Source organism: Chelonia mydas, chromosome 9 (assembly GCF_015237465.2).
Source record: "Chelonia mydas isolate rCheMyd1 chromosome 9, rCheMyd1.pri.v2, whole genome shotgun sequence".
NCBI lineage: Eukaryota > Metazoa > Chordata > Testudines > Cheloniidae > Chelonia > Chelonia mydas.
Window position 1 is genome coordinate 96,070,785 of NC_057855.1, and position 16,304 is coordinate 96,087,088.

The window sequence follows — 16,304 nt, forward strand, 5'->3', positions numbered from 1 at the left end:
ACATCAGATTTCTGCATAAAATAAATAACAGCAATTGAAACTTGCTCTCAGATCTTTTGTATTAATTTTAGGGCTGTCAATTAATCACAGTTAACTCACGCAATTAACTCAAAAAAATTAATCACAATTAAAAAAATGAATCACGATTAATTGCACTTATAACAATAGAATACCAATTGAAATTTATTAAATATTTTTGGATGTTTTTCTACATTTTCAATATTGATTTCAATTACAACCCAGAACACAAAGTGCACAGTGCTCACTTTATATTATTATTTTTTATTACAAATATATGCACTATAAAAACGATAAACAAAAGAAATAGTATTTTTCAGTTCACCTCATACAAGTACTGAAGTGCGATCTCTTTGCCGTGAAAGTGTAACTTACAAATGCAGATTTTTTTTTTTTGGTTACATAACTGCATGCAAAAACAAAACAGTGTAAAACTTTAGAGTCTACAAGTCCACTCAGTCCTACTTCTTATTCTGCCAATTGCTAAGACAAATAAGTTTGTTTACATTGGTAGGAGATACTGCTGCCTGCTTCTTATTTACAATGTCACCTGAAAGTGAGAAGAGGCGTTCGCATGGCACTTTTGTAGCCAGCGTTGCAAGGTATTTACATGCCAGATATGCTAAACATTCGTATGCCCTTTCATACTTTGGCCACCATTCCAGACGACATGCTTCCATGATGATGATGCTTGTTAAAAAAAAATGTGTTAATTAAATTTGTGACTGAACTCCTTGGGGGGAGAATTGTATGCCTCCTGCTCTGTTTTACCCACATTCTACATATATTTCATATAGCAGTCTCAGATGATGACCCAGCACATGTTCATTTTAAGAACACTTTCATTGCAGATTTGACAAAATGCAAAGAAGGTACCGATGTGAGATTTCTAAAAATAGCTACAGCACTCAACCCAAGGTTTAAGAATCTGAAGTGCAGTCCAAAATCTGAGAGGGATGAGGTGTGGAGCATGCTTTTAGAAGTCTTAAAAGAGCAATTCTCTGATGCAGAAACTACAGAACCCAAACCACCAATAAAGAAAATCAACCTTCTGCTGCTGGCATCTGCCTAAGATGATGAAAATGAACATGTGTCAGTCCTCACTGCTTTGGATCATTACATTAAGCAGAACCCATCATCAGCACGGAAGCATGTCCTCTGGAATGGTGGTTGAAGCATGAAGGGACATATGACTCTTTAGTGCATCTGGCGCTTAAATATCTTGCAATGCCAGCTCCAACAGTGCCATGCAAATGCCTGTTCTCACTTTCAGGTGACATTGTAAACAAGAAGCAAACAGCATTATCTCCTGCAAATTGTAACCAATCTTGTTTGTCTGAGTGATTGACTGACCAAGAAGTAGGACTGAGTGGACTTGTAGACTCTAAAGTTTTACATTGTTTTATTTTTGAATGCAGTTTTTTTTACATAATTCTACGTTTGTAAGTTCAACTTTCATGATAAAGAGATTGCACTACAGTACTTATATGAGGTGAATTGAAAAATAATTTTTTTTTGTTTTTTACAGTGCAAATATTTGTAATAAAATATAAACATAAAGTGAGCACTGTACACTTTGTATTCTGCGTTGTAATTGAAATTAATATATTTGAAAATGTAGTAAACATCCACAAATATTTAAAATAAATGGTATTCTATTGTTGTTTAACAGCGCAATTAATCACGATTAATTTTTTTAATCGCTTGACGTCCCTAATTAATTTACATGTTTCCCCTTTTCAAAAGGCAGAACGTGAGACTTCATCAGTTGCTATAGGTATCTATGTGTGAATCTTGATGAAGAGCTTGATTCTGCCGCCCTTATTCCTGTGGAGTAGAACCTTGAATTGGTAAGAAGTCCCACTGAAATCATTGAGGCTGTATTGGGATGGAAGAACACAGACTCCGTGCCGATATACATTCCAGTGATTGGAACAGACTTCTGCATGGTCTGTGCTAGTGGATCCAAATGCAGGGTCAGACTCTCAGGACCTACTCATCGTGAGGAAAGGTGACGGATTCAGACTGTTTCTATGGTGTACAACTGCATTTCATCTTCTCTTAGACCAAAACAGTCCATTTCATAACTCGGAGAAGAAGTATTTTGTTGCAATAATTAGTAATTACATTCATTCAGACAGACTGTGTTGCTTTGTTTCTCTTGAGTAGTACCGTACTGCACAAGTAGTTCCATTCAAATCAGTGGGACTACTTGCATAGTAAGGTACCACTCAAGGTGAGTACAGAATTTACAAACTGATCCACCACATGCAAACTAACCCGTTCTTAATCTTCCAGACTGTTTTGCCTCTTGTACTTTAACATTTGGAGCCGAGCTCTACATTCCATTGTTAGGGATCAGTATTAACTCATTTAAATTTAAATTATAAATATGCAAAAATGTATATTTTTAATTTCAATGAGAAAATATTGTCTGCATGCCTTTTAAGGAGAATACACTTTATTCTATACCCAATTAGGTAGTTTTACTTGATATATGAAGCACAGCTGGCTACTTACTGTATATCATTTCTTTTACTTGACTAAAAATTAGTTTTAGGCAAGTGACTATAAGCATAGCATGGTCTAGCGGCAGTTTGAATAAGAGCAAACTTGAAAACAGTTTTGAAATTTTGAATTCTTTAAAAAATATTGTTAGAAGCATGAAGCAGAATAATTTGGATTATGCTTATTTTAAAAAACTCCACTCTCCTTAAGTGCAACTTACTATAAAATTATCACAGGCAAATATTTAAAAAGCTTCTGAAACCTCTTCCTTAGCTAGGTATCACTGTAAAGCTCAATACTGCTGAATCTAAAATAGTATCACAAAATAAAAGATTTCACCTTACTCCCAACAAAGAGCATAGAATAATTGTGAAACTGTTCAAACCAACCAAACAATATTTTCATTCTACTGTCACTGTATTTAATCTGATAAAATAAGCAGCTTGATTTGATATAATCTACACTGCCCGTTGCTACACTATTATCATTTTGTTAATTAAAGGGGAAAACTCTTTATGACAATGTATCTTTTATTAAGTGGAAAATTAAGGCATAAACAAGAATGTTTACACGATAAATGCTGCTTCTATGTAAGTACAACTATTTGCATTATTCTGCCTCATTTTTCACTGTTGTTAATCAATTTTCTTCGTGCTAAATGTAAATGTTAGAACCAGTCCATTTAACGTGATCATATTTCTAACCTTACCTTATCCAGCTTCATGTGAAGATATAAGCAAAAAAGTACAGTCCCAATAGTCTGTGCTATAATAAATACAATAAGAAAACACATAAAAATTTTCATGGTGTTAGGTGAGCTGGTACTGATAGGTCGAGGCGTAGTTGGGCTATAAGGTTCGTTCATTCTGTGTTCAAGTGGCTGTGGCCTCCCCTTCAAAAGCACGGTGCAGAAGCAGCATGAGAACTGCCTCGCTAGCACACTTCTCAAGATAGTTAAAGGACAGGTAGTTGTGACAGCCCACACTTCCTGGAAAAAACCCTTCGTAGTGGGTAGGTTTGTTCATTACCATCTCCCACAACAAAAAGTGACTTGAACTTTCTTCTTTCATTCACTTCCATATTTTTTCCTATTGTTCTATCAGAAGTCAGTTGAATGTTCTTATTCCATGTATTCATACTTGCCTCGCAACGCTCCAGAAAATAACTGTATTTTTTTCCTACTGAGGACAAACATTTCATGGCTGATGGCTTCAAAGAAATGAGGAAAACAAATCCACAAGCAAAGCTGTTGAATTTCAATGTGGAGAGTAAAAGATTGGGAAATAGTCAAAACCAACACACACAAAAAGTCTTACTTTAATTTTTGTTTGTCTCAGTGAGGAAGGATGGTTTTGTAATGAAGGACCTAGACAGGACTCAGGAGATGTGAGTTCAGTTCCTGGCTTTATCACAGTCTCCCCTTTGTGACCATGGACAAGTTGCCTAATCTCTCTATGCCTGACCTCACCATATGTGAAAAGGGGGGGTAATAATACTTCTTGTGTCTGTTTTGATGGTCTCTTACCATGTGTTTGTACAGCACCTGGCACAACGGACTGCCAGTCTTGGTTGGGGCCTTTATGCACTATCATAGCCATAGTCTTGGGTACTACATCTTCTAGTATCTATTTGCTTTTATAGCCAAGTTTTCAATGAATCTTCTGACTTTATGGGATGGCAGAGCTGGCCTTAGGGAAAATGGCATCCTGGACGAACTTGTATTTTGGTGCCCCAACCCCCCGCTGGCTGCCTGTGCTCCTCACCCATCCCCCCATTGTCCCTAGCATCCCCACCCCTCCCATCGCTCCAGGGCCCAGCTGCCTCCCCTCCCCATTGCCCCAAGCTCACTTCTGCTGCCTCAAACCCCATGCCTACCCTGCTCCTTGCCTCTTGACTATGGCACCTTCCTGACCACAGCACCCTGGGCGGTCGCCCACATCACCCAGCCATAAGGTCTGCCCTACGTGACAGAATGTCCACCCCACTTGGCCTGAGGGGGGTAAATTAGGCCATTTAACCCATAGGCTGCACCTGGAGTAAAGCCAGGGTGTATTAAGGCCTAATTGCTGATGACGTCCAGCTGGTGGAGGACCTGGGCCGGGTTTATAAAGACAGGAAGTTGGCAGCAGGAAGGAGCTGTGGGGGGAAGTAGTCTGTAGTCACTCCCTGGGAGAAGGGAGGTGTGTTTGGGGGCTATGGTGCCAACTGGCCTGTGGTTACTCCCTGGGAGGAGGGAGTTTGGGCCGATAAACCTAGAGCAGAGTGGAGCCAGAAGGTACAGCTGGGAAGTAGGAAGGCATCCAGGGGAAGAGCAACATGGTCTGGGAGTGTGTAGGCCACCTTTGCTAGAGAATGGGTCCCTGGACTGGAACCCAGAGTACAGGGTGGGCCTGGGTTCCCCTACCAGCCACTGGAGGAGTGGCACAGTCAGGGCAGTGAAGGGAAGACTGCCATTTTTATAGGGAGGGACTTTGGTACCCAGAAGGGATGGACTATAGTGACCTGGTTGGAGGGCTGAGTCACAAAGGAGTACCCTGAGTTCCACAGAAAGAGAGACCATGGGGTGAGGAACTCACAGAAGTGGGCATCAGATCTGGAACTAGCTAATCCCCAGAGCAATCAGTAGGAGGTGCTCCAGTGGTGAGTGGACCCCATGACACTTGCACAATTAGGTGACAATCCTGCTCACATTGAAGTCAGTGGAAGTTTAATAACTGAATTCAATAAGACCAGGTCTTTAAAGAGAGACAGTACATTGGAAATCTGGTCCCAAATATTCAGTAATCCGAGGGCCAAATCCTGGACTCCTTGCGCAGGCAAAACTCTGCAGGCTTTTCACTGGGAACCCCAAGAAAGTTGGGGGAAGAGGGGTAGTCCACCCACCTAGATATGGAGAAGCTATCCACAAGCATCACCTTTTTACTCCAACTGTCTTGGGATCAAAGCAACCAAAGCTCATGAGCGCTAACAGTTGCGGGAGTGGGATCAGCACTAATCGTAAATAACAAGCCCCTCTATTCATAGAGAGGAAAGTTGGTCTCATGGTTAATGCACTGGCCTGGGATGGAGGAAATCTGCATTCATTTCTTGGCTCTGCCACAGACTCCTTGTGTGACGCTGGACACGTAGTTCCAAATGTCACTTCATTTCTTTGGGCCTCACTTCCCCAGCTGTAACAAAGAGATGGTATCTCTTCATTTGTCTGTCTCGTCTGTTTAGACTGGAAGCTCTTCAAGGCAGAGACTGACTCCTAGTATGTGTTTGTACAGTGTACAGCCCCAGAAGGTCTTGGGCTGAGTTGGACCCTCTCAGCACTGCTGTAACAAAATCATGGTAATCTGTGGGCTCCTAAACCATTAGCAATTAGTGGGAGGGAGTGTTTGGATTTGTGTGGAGCTGAAAGTGGATCACACCATCGCAGAGAGCCAGATCTGCAGTTCCTGTAATGTGGGATTAGCTGTTTGCAATGTAAATCAGAGGGTTAGGTCTCTTGTTCAGACAGTGAGCAAACCATCATATAAAGTTGTTAAATGTAACAATCTTATCTGATGTGCACATGGTAATTAAAGAGCCAGATCCTGCGGCAGTTTGAGTGCCAGCTGTGAAGTGCTGAGTGCTGCTCCACTCGCATTGACTGCATTTGGAGTTGAGGATGCTCAGTGCCTTGCACGGGTGCTCAGCACCTTGCAGAATTGAGCTTGCAGCTTGCTGCAGCTATACACCCACTCTCCAGCATCCTGTCCTGTGTGGTTGGGGAGCTGTTTGCTGCAACTGCAAATGCAAATGCTGATAAGCACAAGCACCAGTGCCACCAACTCAGTTTGACCTTGGGCAGGTCACTGAACCTCTCTGTGCCTAAATTTAGGATCAGTAAAATGGATGCCCAAATACTGCCTCAGATTTATCTAATATTAATGTAATAGAATAGTAGAGGAAGGCTCGCCAGCCTTATGGTTAAGACACTAGCTCTGGACTTGGGAGGTCTGCATTCAGTTCCTAGCTCCTCCACAGATTCCCTGCATGTCCTCAGGCAAGTTCCTTATCTCGGGGTTCCCCGTTGGTAAAATGAGGATTATTATCCTTCTCTATTTAGATCGTAAGATCTTCAGGGCCAGGACTGTCTCTTACTATACATACACATACAGCTCTGGGCAAAACAGTGCTCTGATCTTAGCTTGGGCCTCTCAGCACCACCATAATACAAAGAACAAAAACCCTTGCTGCAGTGAACTGTTCCAGGTCAAGTTTCTTCTGCACACCTGGAATCTGATTTAAACATCGCCTTTGCTTTTCTATATGACAAAAGTTCCCCAAACCAGTTAGCCAAACCACAACCCCTTCTTCATTCAAAAGCCTCTTGAATCACCCCATCCTCTGCCAAGGCCAAAGGAAGTGAGCTTATAATTTAAAAGAAGCAAACAAAGAGAGCACCCTTCTTCCCAAGTTACCCCACCTCTGGGTTTCCCAGTATATCTTGTCTTTGGGCTGTCTTTCTTTTGGACAGCCAGTTCTTCGGGGATGGGACTATTACTATTTTTGCATATTATACATGGCTAAGCCCACTGTATGAACCAAACATTAAAACAGTATTATTATTTATTATTATTATTATATGTATTATGGTAGCAACAGAGAGCCTGACACTTAGCCATTGAAGTCAGTGGAAAGATTCCCATTGCCTTCAGTGTGTTTTGGCTCATAGGTCCCAACTGAGTTCAAGGCCCCATTTTGCTAGCCATTGTACACACACATTGAGAGTGGCTGGAGACTACCATTTTGTTCCTGTTAAACTCAAGTTGACTAAGATCTTTGCAAATGCTAAACTAGACACTCAGCAAAGATTTGTGCTAGGACACAAATGTTTGTGCCTATGCTAGACACGTGCTGAGAGACAGTTGCTGCCCCAAAGAGTTTACAATCTAAACAGACAACACAGGCAGAAAGCAGGTGCAGTGGGGCTATCTCCATTTTACAGATGGGGAATTGGGCTCACAGAGATTAAGTGACTTGCTCACACAGAGACTCGGTGGCAGAGCCTGGAATCAAATGCAAGTCCCTGAGTCCCAGCCCAGTGTCTTTACTACAAGGGCATCCTTCCTCTTTAAGCACATGTGATAATAACTCAATTTTCCTGACTTCTTCAAAGTTTCTTCTGAATTTAAGACTAGTTTTCAAAGGAACTGTTTAAATGAGGGAAAAAAATGCTACATTAAGTCATTACATAATACTTTCCCCGAATCCTTCAGTGTCAATAATGTGTGAAACCACAGCGAAACATTTTATAAAGAACAGCAGCTGAGGTTTTGCACAGATATTCCTAAACCCTGGCTATCACCTGCAGATGAAACTCATTCAAATAATCTTTTGGATAAGTACCAGCAGCTATTTCACCGAAATGAGCACAGCCTTTGAATCACACCGGAAACTCTTAAAGCCCTTTACATGCACCCTGCAGGGAGGAGATGGTACTTTCTAGAACTTAGCTCAAAAGGCCCAGGTTTTCAAAAGTGGGTTAGGGTGGCCTCCGTTTTTGGGTGCCCAACATGAAACCCTTAAAGGGGCCTGACTTACAAAGGTGGGTACTCAGCACTTTCTGAAACCAGGCCCCTTTCTGGTGTTGCAAGTTGAGTACCCAAAATCACAGTCACTTTTGAAAGTCTTGGCATAAAGTCACTTGAACAATGAATCTACGGGAGAATAGTACATCTGGGGTTCTGGCAGCAATTAACAATGCCCCTCTTGAGAGAGGGAAGATTGACAACTTCTCTTAAGGAAGTCTGGCCTCTGCTTACTTGAAATTGGCAGTCTGGCCAATCACCATCCTGTATCTCATCTGAAAATCTGGTGGCAAAGCAACTCTCTGAGTGTCTGGCAGCCTCAGGTCTCTAACTGTTGTGGGGGTGAGTACCAACCGGGGCGTGGCACTGAGACTGCTCTGGCTGAGTGAGTAGGTGATGCTAGCAGTAGATCTGCTGGCTGTCTTTGACACCCTTGACCATGAGATGGCGGTGACTCTTTTGTGGACTTCGGTGGGGCTGGGCAAAGCTGCTCTTGGGAGGCTCCATCCTTTTCTGACTGAGCATTCTCAATAGGTGGTTTGCTCCTCCAACCTGAGGGAGCTCTCCTGGGAGTCTCCAGAAGGCTCCATCTTGTCACTCCTCTTGATCACTGTGCGTATATGGGGCTGCTGGGAAGGCTAGGGAGGAGAAGGAGGTTGCAGTGGTTTTAGTATGCTGTTAGCACCCGGTCTTATAGTTCCATCCCACGGGGCCCTGCCAAAGTGTTCAGTTGCCCAGCCCAACGTTTGATGAGATCAGGGCAGTGGAGGGTATGAGGAGGTACACCCTGTCCCCACAGGGCCCTCAAGGAGGCAGAAGCCCATGCTGCACGCCTCCCCACCATGCTTGGGGGAAGCAGTCATCCAGCAGTATGGAAGACTGGGTGGATGTAACAGAAGGGCCCTGTGGCCCTGTGGGTGGCTTAACTGTCTGAGGGCAGTTGGGAGCACAAAAAGGCCCCAGTGGAGGATGCCAAGGGCAGGGGAGTGTTTAGTTGTGTAGGATTCCCCATGGGAACTGAAATCTGTCAAGCTTGAACCCATCAGTGTAGACCTGCAGGGCTTGGGATGGTTTCATGCCCAAGGCCTTTGAACAGAATCCCAGGCCCCAGCTCACAAACACCCTCCTGAACCAAACCAGGCTGGGTTCTCTCACAGCCAGATCATCGCCCGCTGTGTGACAGGATGGGAAAATGTGATCCATCGCTTGGATGCCGAGTGACCTACTTAGGGTATTTCCACTGATCAGCAAATTATCACAGCTATGGTTAGAGCATTCAGCTTTGTTTACTAAGAAAATATCCGGTAGCCTCCCCTGATGTTCTGACACATACCGTAGTGTTGCTGCAACGCACCATTGAGTATGCTGATGAAAGGTGTGATTTTGCATTCTCACTAGTAGTTTGCGTCTGGCTAGCTGATATATATCGCTTGCCTCCCTGTTGCTTTACAGTGTCCTGCACTTAATGAACATGCCACAGTGCAACGTGCTAATAGCAATACAGTGAAAGGGAGGATTTTATTTTGAGTCTCAAAGGCAATTTGGTGCAATGCTGTGGGAGATACAAGGAGTAGAATCTTTAAGAGGATGTAAATTCAGGTATGTCGCACAGGGGTAAGGAGGGCACTAATATTTTAGCTTCCCAGTTGTAACTTTTTTATAGCACATCTCTCTTATTGACACATGAATTTGAAGGCTCTAGGTTTAATATATATTTAGAAAACCAGCTATCAGCCCCAAGTTTCAAGATGGTCTTTGCAAACAGGGAAAAATATAGCCAGAAAACAGCAAAATGCTGTCAGCCTAAAGAGAAATGCTATGTTTGACTCTCCCTGTTTCGAAATAGAAAGTTATATCTAGTCCACATGAGCACAGAAAGGACACGCAGGAGTGATTGTGAAAAGGTCTGAAGCTCACAGCCCTGTATTTAAAAAAAAAAGTATAATTATCATGATCCCGTACAAACCAAGTACTGCACTTGCAAATTGTCATTTGAACATGGAAATCCATAATTTGTGCATGTAGATATAAGAATGTGTAACAACCTTCAGCACGTTTGAAAGCTATGCCTTCAGTGCTGCAGCAGAGACCTCCACCACTTGACCTAAAGAAGTAACTCTGCTAGCTCGCAGCAGTGACAGGTTTTTCTCCTCTAGGAAACGAAGCAAACACTCTGCCAGTATGGTGCATATGCAGCCCAGTCTGCGGTACTATATTTTGGTCCCGGTGCTGGCTCCACATTTTAAAGCAGCCAGGCTGAGTTCTGGAGAAACACTCCATCAGTCATCAAATGGAGTTACAGAGAGCACCTAAAAAGAACCACAGAATGATATGCTGACACAGCAGCATCAGAACACTGTGCCCCAATCGCTCTGAGGCTTTTTGCAACTACATTTCCCATAATCTTGTCTTCTTCCCTGCCCCTCTTCTCCTCTTCTGACTGCTGCGAGGAGGAAGGTGTCTCTGTTCCTCTTTTCTTTCAACCTTTCTTACTCTGCACCCCGTCTGTCTGTAGGGATAGCGACTGCAGTCTGTTTATTCAGTGCTGCTTCCAGGGGCTCAAGTCACAGGGAGCGTGAGGAAGGCCCCCAGATGGTGGCTTGTTCTCTAACCAAGGCCAGGCACAGAAAAGTGGCTTAGGCCACACGCTTGGTTTTGATGAGAGCAGAACACGGGCCTCCAAAGGCTCAGTACGTGGGTTTGGTGCTGCTGGCTGAGCTTCTTGATTATAAGACTAAACCCACCATCTCTTCACCAGGAGGGCACCTTTGACTTTCACCAGCTCAAAAGTGATGCTGCATCCCACTGCATCTGCTGTGACACAAATAGCATCAGAAACTGCTCACCGAGGCAGCTGTGCCTACCACTCCCTGCTTCCTAAAAATAGACCCTGGAAAAGCTCCACGCTGTGGCATTAGCCTTGCCAAAGCCTTGCTGTCTGAGTCACAGGGGAAGAACCCGTCAGGCAGAGGCGCCCCACGAGCTCCCCAAGCAGTGCGTGGCCAGGCTTAGCACATGCCGAAAGCAGCTTTCACCAATACAATTTTCAGAGGCTTGCGCGCATCAAAGCTGAACTGAAATGTGCAAGTGGGGCTCTGCCCTTTTATCTTGTGACAGAAAAGAGTAGGTGTGTGGAAGAGCAAAAGCTGCGGGAGGCCCCCAGCCCTTCTAAGTGCCAACACCATCTTCCTACAGGGTGGGTGGGGAGGGTCCCAGCATTACGCTGGCACTCCTACTCCTAGGCCTTTCCTGAAATAGATACGTGACAGTGTTCTTTATCTCTGCCGTGTTAACCAGCAAAACAAAAACACACGGAGGACTGAAGGAAGACACAAGCTGAGTGAGCAACTGCAACAACCTGCTAGAGACTAGGTTTGCCCCTTCTCCAGAGTTAGCGGGTCATTCACAATGTACTTAGAGCTGTTTTATGTTGTGACCCCATCACCTGTACCTGGGATTGTCCACACACTGGAAATAACATTCAAAATGCAGGGGCTGCTTAACCCCTGCCTTGTGCCCTGTGTAGTGATTTACACCTGCTGCAAAGTGGGTGTAAAATGCTACCAGGTCAGAATTTTCCACTTATTTACATGGTGGGAGCATTTTACACCCACTTTGCACTGGGTTTTCACAAGTGTAAGTGATAACACAAGGTGCAGGGCAGTGCAGGATCAGGCCCAAAGAATTTTGGAAAGGCTCCTTTGCTTACACGGTGGGTGAGACACAAAACCAATAAGGGCCCCATCTTGCAAGGTGTTGAGCATCCCCCAACTTCTACTGCCTTCAAATGTCAAGACCAAAAACAGGAGCACTCAGTGTGAGTGCAACTCCTGCAGATTCAATGGGAATCTGTGCAGACGTCTGAACTGGGACCAGTCCTATTCAACATATTCATAAACGATCTGGACAAAGGGTTACACAATGAGGTGGCAAAATTTTCAGATGATACAAAACTACTCAAGATAGTTAAGTCCCAAGCAGACTGGGAAGAGCTACAAAAGGATCTCACAGAACTGGGTGACTGGGCAACAAAATGGCAGATGAAATTGCATTTATCAACATTAAAAGTAATGCACATTGGAAAACATAGTCCTAACTATATATCTACAATAATGGGGTCTAAATTAGCTGTTGCCACTCAAGAAAGAGATCTTGGAGTCATTGTGGATAGTTCTCTGAAAACATCCACTCAGTGTGTAGCGGCAGTCAAAAAAGTGAACAGAATGTTGGGAATCATTAAGAAAGGGATAGCTAATAAGACAGAAAATATCATATTGCCTCTATATAAATCCATGGTACGCCCACATCTTGAATACTGCCTGCAGATGTGTTTGTCTCATCTCAAAAAGGATATATTGAAATTGGAAGAGGTTCAGAAAAGGGCAACAAAAATGATTAGGGGTATGGAACAGCTTCCGTCTGAGGAGAGATTAATAAGACTGGGACTTTTCAACTTGGAAGAGAGACAACTAAGTGGGGGATATGATAGAGGTCTATAAAATCATGACTGGTGTGGAGAAAGTAAATAAGGAAGTGTTATTTACTGCTTCTCACAACACAAGAACTAGGGGTCACCAAATGAAATCAATAGGCAGTAGGTTTAAAACAAACAAAAGGAAGTATTTTTTTACACAATGCACAGTCAACCTGTGAAACTCTTTGCCAGAGGATGTTGTGAAGGCCAAGACTATAACAGGGTTCAAAAAAGAACTATGTAAGTTCATGGAGGATAGGTCCGTCAATGGCTATTAGCCAGGATGGGCAGGGATGGTGTCCTTAGCCTCTGTTTGTCAGAAGCTGGGAATTGGGTGACAGGGGATGGATCACTTGATGATTACCTGTTCTGTTCATTCCCTCTGAAGCACTTGGCATTGGCCACTGTTGGAAGACAGGATACTGGGCTAGATGGACCTTTGGTCTGACCCCGTATGGCCGTTCTTATGTTCTTAAATTTGACATGTTGAGTACTCCCCATTCAGCTCAACATGTGCTTAAATGCTTTGCTGGAATAGGTCTCAGCGTTTGATCCATTTCCGGCCACCCTCACTAAATATCCCCCACTAGGTTAATAAATGCTAGCTTTGCTCTGGAAACCATTGCAGAAATATTAATAATTAATTTTCTTCTTTTTAACATGAGGACAAACCCTAGGGTGGGTCAGCGAGAGCATGAGATTAAAGCCTGAGATTCTGCTGCTTGAGCTCAAGTACTCACCTGTGTTAGCCAAGGCCATAATATGCTCATCAACCCCTATGGGTGGCCCAACCATGACTAACTGGGGACAGAGCCACACTGGGTGGGTGTGGGTTACATAAACAGCTGGCACATGTTAAGGAGGAAGGCTGACTTTGGGGTTAAGACATGACACTAACACTCAGGAGTTTTAGGGTCAGTTCCCTGTGCTGGCCCAGACTCCCTGTGTTCTCCTCCATCTGTAATATGGGGATAATATTTCCTTTGTGTAGCTCATCAATTTAGAGTGTGAACTCTTCACAGCAGGGACTGTCCCTTATTGTGTGCAAGTACCTCACCTAATATCACAGGTGAGGTAGGTACTGCTGTAATATTAAATAATGGTAGAGGAGGAAGGATGGTGCAGTGCTTAAGATGGCAGCCTTGAACTCAGAAGACCTGCATTTAATTCCCTGCTCCACCGTAGACAGAGACCTCTACAGTAAGCAAGTCACACAGGCCCTGATCCTCAGTGGTATTTAGATGCCATAGATTTCAAGTGGAAGTGAGGCACCTAAATGCCTTTTGAGGATCTGGGTCTTAGTCTCTCATTGCCTCTGTTCCCCATCTGTACAATGGGGCTGATAGCACTTCCATGCCACACAGGGGGTTGTGAGGATGAATACATTAAAGGTTGGGAGGTTCTCAGATACTTGGGGGTTGGGGGCCAGGTAAGCACATACAGCAGATAGAGTAATAAGAACTGGGAAGGGCAATAAAAAGGTCTGTGCAGTGATTGGTTTGCCAGTGGAAAGGCTGCCACAGAGGGCAGGACTGCACCCCTGAACAGGACCAGCACAGCACTCAGTCTGAGAGAACTGGTTAACTATGGAGTCTGGAATGGGGGGGGGACTGCACAGAGCAAGGACACACAGGAATCCGAGTCCATGCAACAGGCTGCTCCTAGAAAGCTGTTTCCATCTGAAGGCTATTCTGGCATCTCTGTGACATGAGTTGGCAGTTTCACTCCACTTTCTAGTGGACAGATTTCCATATAATGAAAATTACCCCCACCATTAGCCACGCTTCAGCAGAGTGGCTAAGGACCAGATGGGCCCTTCATACCAGAACATCCCTCGGATGCTGGATGGCTCATCCAGGTCCGGGTCCAGGTGTGCCGGCTGAGGAGGGGATGTTGTTTTGTGACGAGAGAACTCCACGCAATGATCGCTCCAGCACCTTTTCACTTATTATTACTACTATTTAAAATGTGCATGATTGTAGCATCTAGAGGCCCCAGCGGAGATCAAGACCCCCTTCCAGGCACTGGGCGTTCACACAAAAGAGGCAGTCTCTGCTTCCAATCTAAACAGACAAGGTAAAAAAAAGCATGGCAGTGCTATTGTCCCCATTGTACTGAGGGGAGCTGAGGCACAGAGATTGTGTCTTCCACAGGAGTCTGTAGCTGAGTCAGGAACAGGTCTCCTGTGTCCCATCGCACACCTAAGGGTACGTCTACTACACTGTGATAAAAAAACCAGCTGCACCAAGTCTCAGAGCCTGAGTCAGCTGGCTCAGGCTTGCTGGCCTCAGGCTGCGGGGCTATAACATTGCAGTGTAGCTGTTCAGCCTCGAGCTGGAATCCGGGCTCTGAGTCTGTCCCCCCCACACGGGGTCTCAGATCCCAGCCCGAGTCCCACCGTCAACACTGCCGTTTTATAGCCCTGCAGCCCGATACACATGAACCCAAGTCAGCTGACCTGGGCCAGCCCTGGCCGGGCCGTAGGTCTTTGATTGCAGTGTAGCCATGCCCTTTGTCACAAGGCCACCATTCATCTACTTTCCCAGGCTTTTTAATCATTTCAAAACTCCTTGTGAAGAGGTTGGGTGACTTTGCATTGAGGGCTGCTCAGGCAAGGGGTGGTGCATGGGCAGCCTTTCTTCCTGGATCTTGGCCTCTGCTCACATTCACATACAATAATATTTCCATGAACATGAGATATTCCTGAGCTAAAAAACGGAGCTCAGCCCACTAGAAAAGGCAGGCAATCAAGGGTCAGTGCAACCTAGCCCCACAGGCTGAATCTAATAGACCCTGGTCATAAAGATGACGGAAAATCTTCCTGCCCAAATTAGCTTCTTCATAAAAGCCTCACCACCTGTCTGTGACTTAACATGAGGATTAGTATGGGGCAGATGGGATCATTGCACTAAAATGGCAATTTGCATGCTGCTGAAATCCCCAGAGTGCTCCATTTAGTACCTCAAGCCAAACAGAGAACACAACCCAAGCATGATCAGAGCCAAAGCTAATGCTCTGGTATCACAGGACCACTTGCAAGACAAGGCTGGGGCACAACAAATACGACTGATACCATAATAATAGCCCACAACACTGCAGTGTTAGTACTGTAAGCTGTAGTGTTGTGGCCACTAGTGTAAGCGTTCCTTTATAAGGAGCTGAAGCTCTGAACGCTGCTGGCACTTCTATTGCCAGAACATAATGCCTGCATGCTCTTCCCAGCTCAGCTGGTTTGCCACAGGCTCTCCTGCAGTTCCAACCTTCATCCCCTCCCACCACCAGCCCTTGGAATGGTAGCCTTCTCAGCCAAAGCCAGACACTAGCCTGAGATTCAAGTAGCCCTTCATTATCCTTTGCCTCCAGAAAGTGACTCTGCTAGCAGAGATCCCTTGTAAAGATGCTGAACTGCAAATGTTAAATTGCAAGCAGCATGTCAGATGCCAGCTCAGCTCTGCCACCTACTGACTCATCATGCACCCATCCCTCCGTCTCACACTTAGCCGCACACTGCTTGGTCAGGAAAGTGGTTGGTGAAAAGAAATTAACAGTGCAGCAAATGTGATGCACCAAGTGACGCTGGGCAAAAACTCTAAAGTGGGACGCACAAGTAAACTCATTTTCCAAAGGCTGTGTAAAGATGACACTTGGAAGTACACTAGAAAAAGAGTGCTGGCCTCAAGCTAGTTTTAAAACTGCAAAACAAGGTTTCAGAGTAGCAGCCGTGTTAGTCTGCAAAGCAAGGGGCT

The 16,304-nt window shown here is 44.6% G+C and overlaps 1 protein-coding gene across 1 annotated transcript in view; it reads right to left on the bottom strand.

Annotated features, from left to right (window-relative positions):
- CD40LG (CD40 ligand) overlaps nt 1-16,304 on the bottom strand; it is a 53,368-nt gene that overhangs the window by 13,956 nt on the left and 23,108 nt on the right. The window lies entirely within an intron of this gene.